Source organism: Gavialis gangeticus, unplaced genomic scaffold (genome assembly GCF_001723915.1).
Source record: "Gavialis gangeticus isolate Ggan-Ray unplaced genomic scaffold, GavGan_comp1, whole genome shotgun sequence".
Taxonomy (NCBI): Eukaryota; Metazoa; Chordata; order Crocodylia; family Gavialidae; genus Gavialis; species Gavialis gangeticus.
This window is the reverse complement of record NW_017729033.1, coordinates 2,670,301-2,678,745: the sequence shown is the minus strand read 5'-3', so window position 1 is coordinate 2,678,745 and position 8,445 is coordinate 2,670,301. Positions and strand designations below refer to the sequence as shown.

Sequence of the window (8,445 nt, the reverse complement as noted above, 5' to 3'; positions counted from 1 at the left end):
TGGCCTGTTATAAACTGGTTAGGGGGGATCAGCAGGCGCTGGGGGAGTCCCTGTTCCCCCGAGCGCCGCAAGGAGTGACCAGGAACAATGGTCACAAGCTGGCGGAGGGAAGGTTTAAGTTGGACATCAGAAGGCGCTACTTCATGGTCAGGGCGGCTAGGGTCTGGAACCAGCTTCCAAGTGAGGTGGTGCAGGCTCCCACCCTGGGGGTTTTTAAGAGGAGGTTGGATGACCACCTTATTGGGGTCACTTGACCCCAGTGCTCTTTCTGCCATGGCAGGGGGTCGGACTAGATGATCTGCTCAGGTCCCTTCTGACCCTAGAAACTATGAAACTATGAAACAATAGGGCCAGTCTCTGTGCAAAAATAAGCAGATGCCCGAGTTCTTGTAGACTGAACTTCAGGGCTTTGGGTTGGGTCCCCAACACATATCAATTGCATTACATATTTCCAGCTTAAATGCACAGCATTTCAGACAAGGAAACACTCTCTCAAGACTACCTGAAAAAACAAAAACCTACTGAAAATGTAGTAGAAATACCTGATTAATGGCAGATCGTTGTCGGATTGCTTCTCCCAAGGAGATCCCACTGGCAATTGAAATCTGAGTCCCGCTGCTGCTCTGACTTAACAGTTCTTCCTTCCAACTCGAGTGTGGTGGTGTTGTAGCAATAGACTAAAATTGTGTTAAAGAGGGAAGTAAAAATTGCTTTTCAGGATATATCACTGCGCAGACCAGCTTAAGCTGTAAGGGACTGTGAAATACCAGTACAAGTCATCAGTCACAGACCCAAACTAAGGACACAAGAGTCAAATTCTGTAACTGGAGGCACCAAGGAGGGGGGGGAATTCACTTGTGGCTTTACATAGGAACACAAAAGGAAATGTCATGTTTGGTGCATTAACTGATCATCTAATGGCAATTATTCCCCCCTGCCCCCTATATACTCTCCTAAGGCAAATCACAAGGGGTGATGTGGAATCACCTTTCTTAGCAGCATTAAGCAATGGCCTCTGCTAGAGAGAGAACAGATTCCCGCAATCAGCTGCCTGGTCAGGCCTAGCAAACGTTGTGTGAATGTTAATGGCTTTTCCCTGGATTGATACCAACGCTGTAAAGTCAAATTAAAAAATGTAAAGAGGATCTCTGTAAACACCATAAAGTGATTACAGATAAATTTAAATATATCATTTCAGGACCGTCTGACAAATATTTATAGTGTTACTTGAAAAGGAATTGGACGGGTGCCTGCAAGAACAGCTGTCAAACGCTTCTGCCATGTGGTGCCAAAAACAGCTATTCTGTGTTTGGAGTGACCCTTCTTTCCTCCAGTACCCCAAGCAGAAAGGAGGAATCTGTGCATTTTGCTGTGCTCTCAGGGAAGGCTGCAGCCTGCCTCAGACAGGTGAGGCAGCCAGTCCTAATCACACAAGCACGCGAGTGTAAAATTAGACCTGTCAGGATTCGATTGAAACAAAATTCCTTCCCAAGATGAAAAAAAAACACTAGTCCAGAACAGAAGTATGAAACCCAGAGTATACGTGGTGCCCAGATATATGGAATACAGGGTCCTGGGGAGCATCAAGTGGATGAGCTATGTGCCTGCTGGCCAGGATGGTCTAGGTACCAAGTGGTTTGGGTACCAAGATGCCCGCATGTGCTAGTATGGGGGGCATCCTGGTACCCAAACCACTGGTATGTGCTAGTATGGGTGGGGGTGGGGGTGGGGGCAGCAGCTTGGGATCCAGTTGCAAGCTCTTTGAGTGGGTGGGGATTTGAAGGAGGACATCTCTCAGGAGACCCTGGATCTAGCCAGGGAAACCTTTCAGCTCTACCAGCCGTGATCACCAATTCCTTTCAGTGCAGATGCTTCCCTGCTCCACTTTATCAATGGTAGGCAATCGTTAGATAGACATGATATATTTTATTAGACCAACTTTAGTACAGCTTTTATTAGACAAACTAAAGCACAGCTCCCCCCAGATGTTACATTTATCATATAATTAACAGTAACATGCCAGACAGCCAACCAATTTATTATGCCATAAAATGTCAAACTAGCCACAAAGACGCTGTGCTGCACAGGGGGGAAAAGCTGGAATGCTGTTATCTGAAAGTGGGAGCCAGGCTGAAAGCTTTTTTTTAAGCAATCAGACCACAGATAACTTACACTCAAGAGTTGTAAAAGAGTTGGTGGAGTGAGCTTTGGGTTTACCAATATCCAGGTTTAATAACTTCAGTTGATCTAATAAAAGATATCACATCTACCCAAAGAACCTTGTCCGCCTGTGTCCTTAGACCAACACAGCAACAACCAACAACCCCACTTTATTAACGGCAAGAACCTAAGAGCAAAACAGACATACCCAATCCTTGCACTAGCTGTCCAAGTACAAGCAACAGGTCATGGGACCAAGCTTCCCGCCCCAGTTATGTACCATGAATATTCCTGACACAGTAAAACACCAGGGAGATTTACATTCCCACAGCAAAAAGGGAAGATTGTGAATTGGAGGCAACAAGGCAGAGGACGATCTCAAAACAAGGGGTGCAGCTGAAAAAAGAGACTGCATACATATGACACTAATTTTCAAAGCAATCTATTGTTAACAAACATCGATGAAACAGTTCTCACGACTACACCAGTTTAGCACTACTGGCAATAGGGACAGGGACAGTTCATCTCCTCTTTCTTCAGTTTAACATGCCATCTTTCAAGCATTTTTTCCTTGCTTTTGAAGAGAGAAGTAAACGTAACACTTGCTACTGCACCTGAATGGTAGGGAAGAACAACGAGGCTCTGTCGTGGCATTTGCCCCTATTATTCAGGCTTGCCAGGGGTTTGACTTTTCACTGCAGCCAAGAGAAGGAAGAAAAGAAATATCACTCGATATCGTAGGACAAAAGAGCAGATGCCGTAGACTAGAAAAGGATTTAAAATAAAGAAGTATATCGCAAGCTCTCAATAACCACAGAGTCTCAAAGTGCTAATAACGTGACAAATTGCAACTTCTTCAATGTTTTATGCAAATATACAAGACCGAATTCACCTAGGTGTAACTCCCTGGGTTTGAAAAAGTAAGTAAATAGAAGGCTAAAATTGGCCTGGCTCTTGTTGCAAAGAAGGCCAACGGCATCCTGAGCTGCATGGCCAGGAGCGTTGCCAGTAGGTCAAGGGCAGTGAGTCTTCCCCTCTATACAGCACTTGGGAGGCCACATCTGGAGTCCTGTGTCCAGCTGTGGGCCCCCCACTACAGAAAGGATGTGGACACATTGGAGAGAGTCCAGCAGAGGGTAACAAAATGGTTTGGGGGCTGGGGAACATGACTGGTGAGGAGAGGCCGAGGGAAGTGGGCTTATTTGGTCTGCAGAAGAGACGACTGAGGGGGATTGAATAGCAGCCTTCACCTCCCTGCAGGGGGGCTGCAAAGAGGATGGAGCTGGGCTGTTGTCCGTGGGGGCAGCAGCGTTTCCTCTAAGCTGTGCGGTGTGCATGGGCATGCAGGTGCACCTCTCAGCACGACATGAGCACACCTGTGATTGGAGGAAACACCTGGGTGGCAGATGACAGAACAAGGACCAATGGGCTCAAGTTGCAGCAAGGGAAGTTGAGGTTGGATATTAGGAAAAACCATCTCACCAGAAGGGTAGGAAAACACTGGAACAAATTACCTGGAGAGGTAGTGGAGTCTGCCTCCTTTGAGGTTTTTAAGGTCTGGCTACACAAAGCCTTGGCTGGGATGATGTAGTTGGGGCTGGTCCTGCTTGGAGCAGGGGGTTGGACTAGATGCGACCTCCTGAGGTCCCTTCCAGCCCTCCTCGTCTGTGATTCATCAGTAAGATTTATGTTAAATGGATGGGATGGAGGATGAGCCAAAGGAATGAACACCCTCCATCAAGGTGCCTTAGTCAACAGTATCAAAGGAGAAAGTTTCTAACTAATGCCAAAGTGGAGTTCCTGCCCCAGCTGTAAAGCTGTATCTTGATGCTGTTCTCATCTTCTCCCTAGTTCCTCTGTCTGCATAAAGGGAGAAAAGAGCAACTGCACACAGCCCTGGAGGGAAGTCAGAAACTTCAGCACTTTTAGGGACACGAGGACTCAAAAATCCAGTCTCCTGTTTTCTCAGGCAACTACATCACAATCCCATCTGCGAATTTATCAAGCTCCATTTTACAAATGATGAGGTTGTCTGGCCCCATTACCCCAATTCAAACTGGTCCAGAACTTCACACTTCTAATAGAAAGTTGTTGTTTTTTTTTTTTAATTTCCAACTTAAACTCATGGCTAATGCATATCCATTTGTCCTTACAGCAACACTGGCCTTCATCATAAAACAATTCTTTCCCCTCCCAGGTATTTGTCCCATGCTATATTTACAGAGCAATCAGGTATCCTTTTCCTAGGTTAAACATGCCAAGATCTTTTGGTCTCCTCATACAAAAAGGACTCTTCCCCCACCCCTAACCACCCTGAAGCTTTTTTCTCCACCTGTTTCTGTTTGAATTAATTTTCCCCTGAAATATGGGTAATTACAATGGTACGCAGTATTCCAATGAGAGGAAAGAAGGCTTATTATCACTGATGGCTCTCACCTATACTAGCTGATTCAATAAAAAGATAATCTCTCACCACATAAATATTGCTTCTTTCAAAGAAAGCAGCAAAAATTCCAGGGAAAGGGTTACCGTATCCAATACAGGAGGACACGCACAGCCGTGATAGACTCAGCTCTGGAATATTTTAGTGTCAAAGATAAATGCATGAAATTAAGCAGGTATTTGCGATTTTATCACTAAGAAGTCAGATGAATTTGCATCTTCATATTAGCTTAACTGATGCTTAGATGAACGAATGGAAATTAATATAAGCAGCAGTAAAACAAAAATCAGCTTTAAAGGTTTCTTGTATTTAAATGAAACGAACATTTCCTTGCCTACACAACGTAATAACACTATATACTTGCTGAAACAGAAACATTTTAACATAGAATTTATTTTTTTCCTGCTTATGTGGCTGATTCAGGAATTTCTTTCAACTTCACACACACAAGTTTCTTTTTCAATTTGTTTGCCAAATTCTTTACATCTGATGCTTCAATGATAAGTGATGCAATAAAGAGTCTGTTCAATGTTTTAAAGAACATTTTTCAAATGTTAATTAGATTATTTTATAAATTCTCATAGACAATAGGACTGGAAGGGACCTCGCAAGATCATCAGGTCCAGCCCCCAAATATGCCACGGACAGTTACCATCCAAAGGCTGGTTAGTGGCCCATGTAACTTAACTGGGATGATCTAGTTGGGGTTGGTCCTGCTTGCAGCAGGCGGTTGGACTAGCTGAGGGAAGTGCTACCAGCACAACACACCTACATTTCTTTAGTAGCAGTTGAAAAAGGGAAAAAAGAAAGCCCATTTCACATACACACGCACACACAGGCACAAACACTTCATGCATTAAATTTCAAAATTTTAGCTCTTGGAGGAACAATCGAGTCAAAATGTCATCCCAGTTCGCCTTCCTCATGTCTTCCACAAAGTAAGATCACTAAAAGAAATACATTGTGCGACTTTACTTCGCTGCTAAACAGTTGTGCATATACAACATCATTGGGATCTCTTCTTTGAAACCAGCTCTTGATGAAAATCAGCTTAAAAGCATTATGTTTGCAAAAGGCTTACAGTATCATTTAGGAAAATCTCTGCTGTGCTATCTGTTGCACGCACAAGCAGTAATCAGCTTCTAAGAAAAATCAAGCTTGTCACTCAAAACAAGGATAATTAATTAATTAAAATTGATATCTTCCATGCTTCAGGGGTGTTGATGGTAGCTGTGTTGGTCTAAGGAAGGGGTAGGCAATTATTTCGGGCAGAGGGCCACTTACTGAGTTTTGACAAGCCATTGAGGGTCGCATGACACACAGCTGGGGTAGATAAATATTAATTTCCTAACATTTTTAGGGGCCCCATGGGCCAGCTAGAATGGCCTGGCAGGCCCATTTTGCTCACCCCTGGTCTACACAGACAAGGTTCTTTGGGTAGATGCAATATCTTTTATTAGACCAACTAAATAGTTGGAAAAACTGTTCTTTGCAAGCTTTCAGAACCCTCCCTATGCCCAAAGAAGAGTGTTTGTGCCCAAAGCTTGCAAAGAACAATTTTTCCAACTATTTAGTTGGTCTAATAAAAGATATTGCATCAACCCAAAAAACCTCATCTGCCTAATTAAAACCGAAACGCAAAACTCTCGAACTCTTGGTTTAGAGATGATACCTTTGATTAGACCAACTAAGAAGTCGCAAAAAAACCAAAAAAAAACCTTTTTCTGCAAGCTTTTGGGCGCACACGCCCTTCCTCAGGGAAAAGTAAAGATAGTAAGAAGTCCCCATAAGTAGAAAATAATGTTTGCACAGAGGAAGCTGAAGGTGGAAGTCTGTTCCTCTGGTCCATGAGAGTGTCTGTGTTGAAGCACTCAGACACGCTTATTATTTTTAAAAACCCACTTTAACATGCTCGGTTGACGGGATGCAATCCAAGCCATAAAAAAAATCACTCTAAAGCAGGGGCCAACAACCCACAGCCCGCGGGCTGGATCCAACCTGTGCACGTGGGGCTTTACTGGCGCTCAGCGGCAGGGGCTTCCCCCATGCTGCAGGGCGGAGAAGCAGCGGCGGCAGCAGCCAGGCTCTAGCTCCTGCATGCCTCTGTCTCAAGCTGGGTCACTGGCCCAGGGGCTAAAAAGGTTGGCAATTGCTGCTCTAAAGCATTATTTTGCCATCCCGCAACAAGGGACACTCTTAGCAAGTGGGGGAGACAGGCCAGGAGGGAAGTAGGCAGGAGGTGCTCTAGTACACAGGAGAAAAGTAGCTGCAAAGCACATGAACAGGACGGTTCCTGTCAAGCTGCATGATCATTTGTTATAACACACACACACAGTATTTGCGGGGGGGAGACCCAGACAAGGCCCATTTAATCTGCCATTAGATGGACCCGCCAGCTATAAATCTCTGAACAGCAGCGTCTGCAATAGTAACATCTCCTGCTCCCGGCTGAGATGCTCAAAGTAGCAAATGGGCACCATTGGGTCGGAGGTAGTGCTCATTCCCTATTCCCCAACGTATTGCCTTCTCCCTATATCACATCAGTTTGCTTGGGCTTTGCACAGGGGCCGTGTGCGCGTTGCACCATCCTCCCAAATTCCCCTCATTCCCAGTTTTCATGCTAATCAGTCCTTAGACACAGAAGCTCTGCAAGCTACTTGACAATAGCTTTGAATGAAAACATATTCCAGCAGCTGTTTCATAATTAAATAAGGGCCTTTTATTTAAAATTTATATTTTTTTTTAAAAGGTTACAGTTTGGTTTCATAATATATGTCTTCAGTCCTGGACAGGTTTATTAATCCCTCTGGAAATTAATAGGGTTGAGTAGAGGACATACACTGCCCTGAGGAGGCTAATCTGGAAAGTATGAAGAGGCACAAACAATCTAGTAAAGACTATTAATGAAGGATTAAATGTGAAAGATATTGATAAATTAAGTGTGGCTAATTAGGTGGGCGTCCTAGATAATATTAAAATGGATCAGTAATGAGGGCATGTGTTAAATATGCATATAATGAGCAGAAAGACGACTGAACAACAAAATGGTGCTCATGATTCCCCCTTTAAATTTACTCCCCTAAACCTCTAGTGAAATTATTTTCCAAGTGAATTGATTATTTAGAAACCTGCCAGCCTGGCTGTCTTAGAGATGGGAACCCTTTTTCGATAAAGCAAGAAAGGGCACTGAAGACTTACCTACATTATCTACCTATAAATGGGACACATCATTTTCAGATTGAGAAATACAGCAAGAAAACATGCACATAAAACATCACAGAGACTTGCCATATAATCACCACGTTAACCGCTCTCAAAGACAGCAATGTTAACATAGATGAGACACTTAAGTCTCCCATATCTTCATTTTTACAGAATCATTTACTACAAGAAGCAAACTAACACCGATAAGCATGTTGGTCCTGACCTTGAAAAGACTCTCGCTGACATCAGTTATATTTGGAGAAAGCACTGAAGTTGGAAAAATCTTTTGAGGAAAAATGACTACAGAATAGTACAAAAAGAATAAAGAAGGAAAAATGAACCGCAGCTGAGCTCCCCTTTTGGAGCAAAAAATGAAAACACTAAAAAATAAATTCTCCGCTAGACACTCGACTCTAGCAGAACGGGTTGCATTCACTCCCCAGTGAAGAGCTTTGAATGCTGAACAGCCTAATCCAGGGGTGTTCAACCCCTGGCCTGTGAAGCCATGTCATCAAGCCCCGGGGCTCCTCAGGGGTGTGAAAATTTGGGGCTGGGGGAGTGGTGGCAGTGTTAATTGCTATATCAGCTGGAAAGTTTCTGAACCCACACAGAGCCTCGTGGGTGGACACATGGCCCCG

General features: G+C 44.0%; 1 protein-coding gene across 7 annotated transcripts in view; it reads right to left on the bottom strand.

Moving 5' to 3' along the window:
- Positions 1-690, bottom strand: part of ALMS1 (ALMS1, centrosome and basal body associated protein) — a 123,223-nt gene extending 122,533 nt beyond the window's left edge. For 4 of the 7 annotated variants that reach the window (XR_002099266.1, XM_019526323.1, XM_019526322.1 and 1 more), the window contains exon 1: positions 543-689. The gene's annotated coding sequence lies outside the window, so the exon portion shown is untranslated. Of the gene's footprint in view, positions 1-542 lie in introns of all 7 variants that reach the window. The other 3 variants (XM_019526319.1, XM_019526320.1, XM_019526324.1) reach the window with 1 other exon arrangement.
- Between the last annotated feature and the right edge of the window lie 7,755 nt (positions 691-8,445).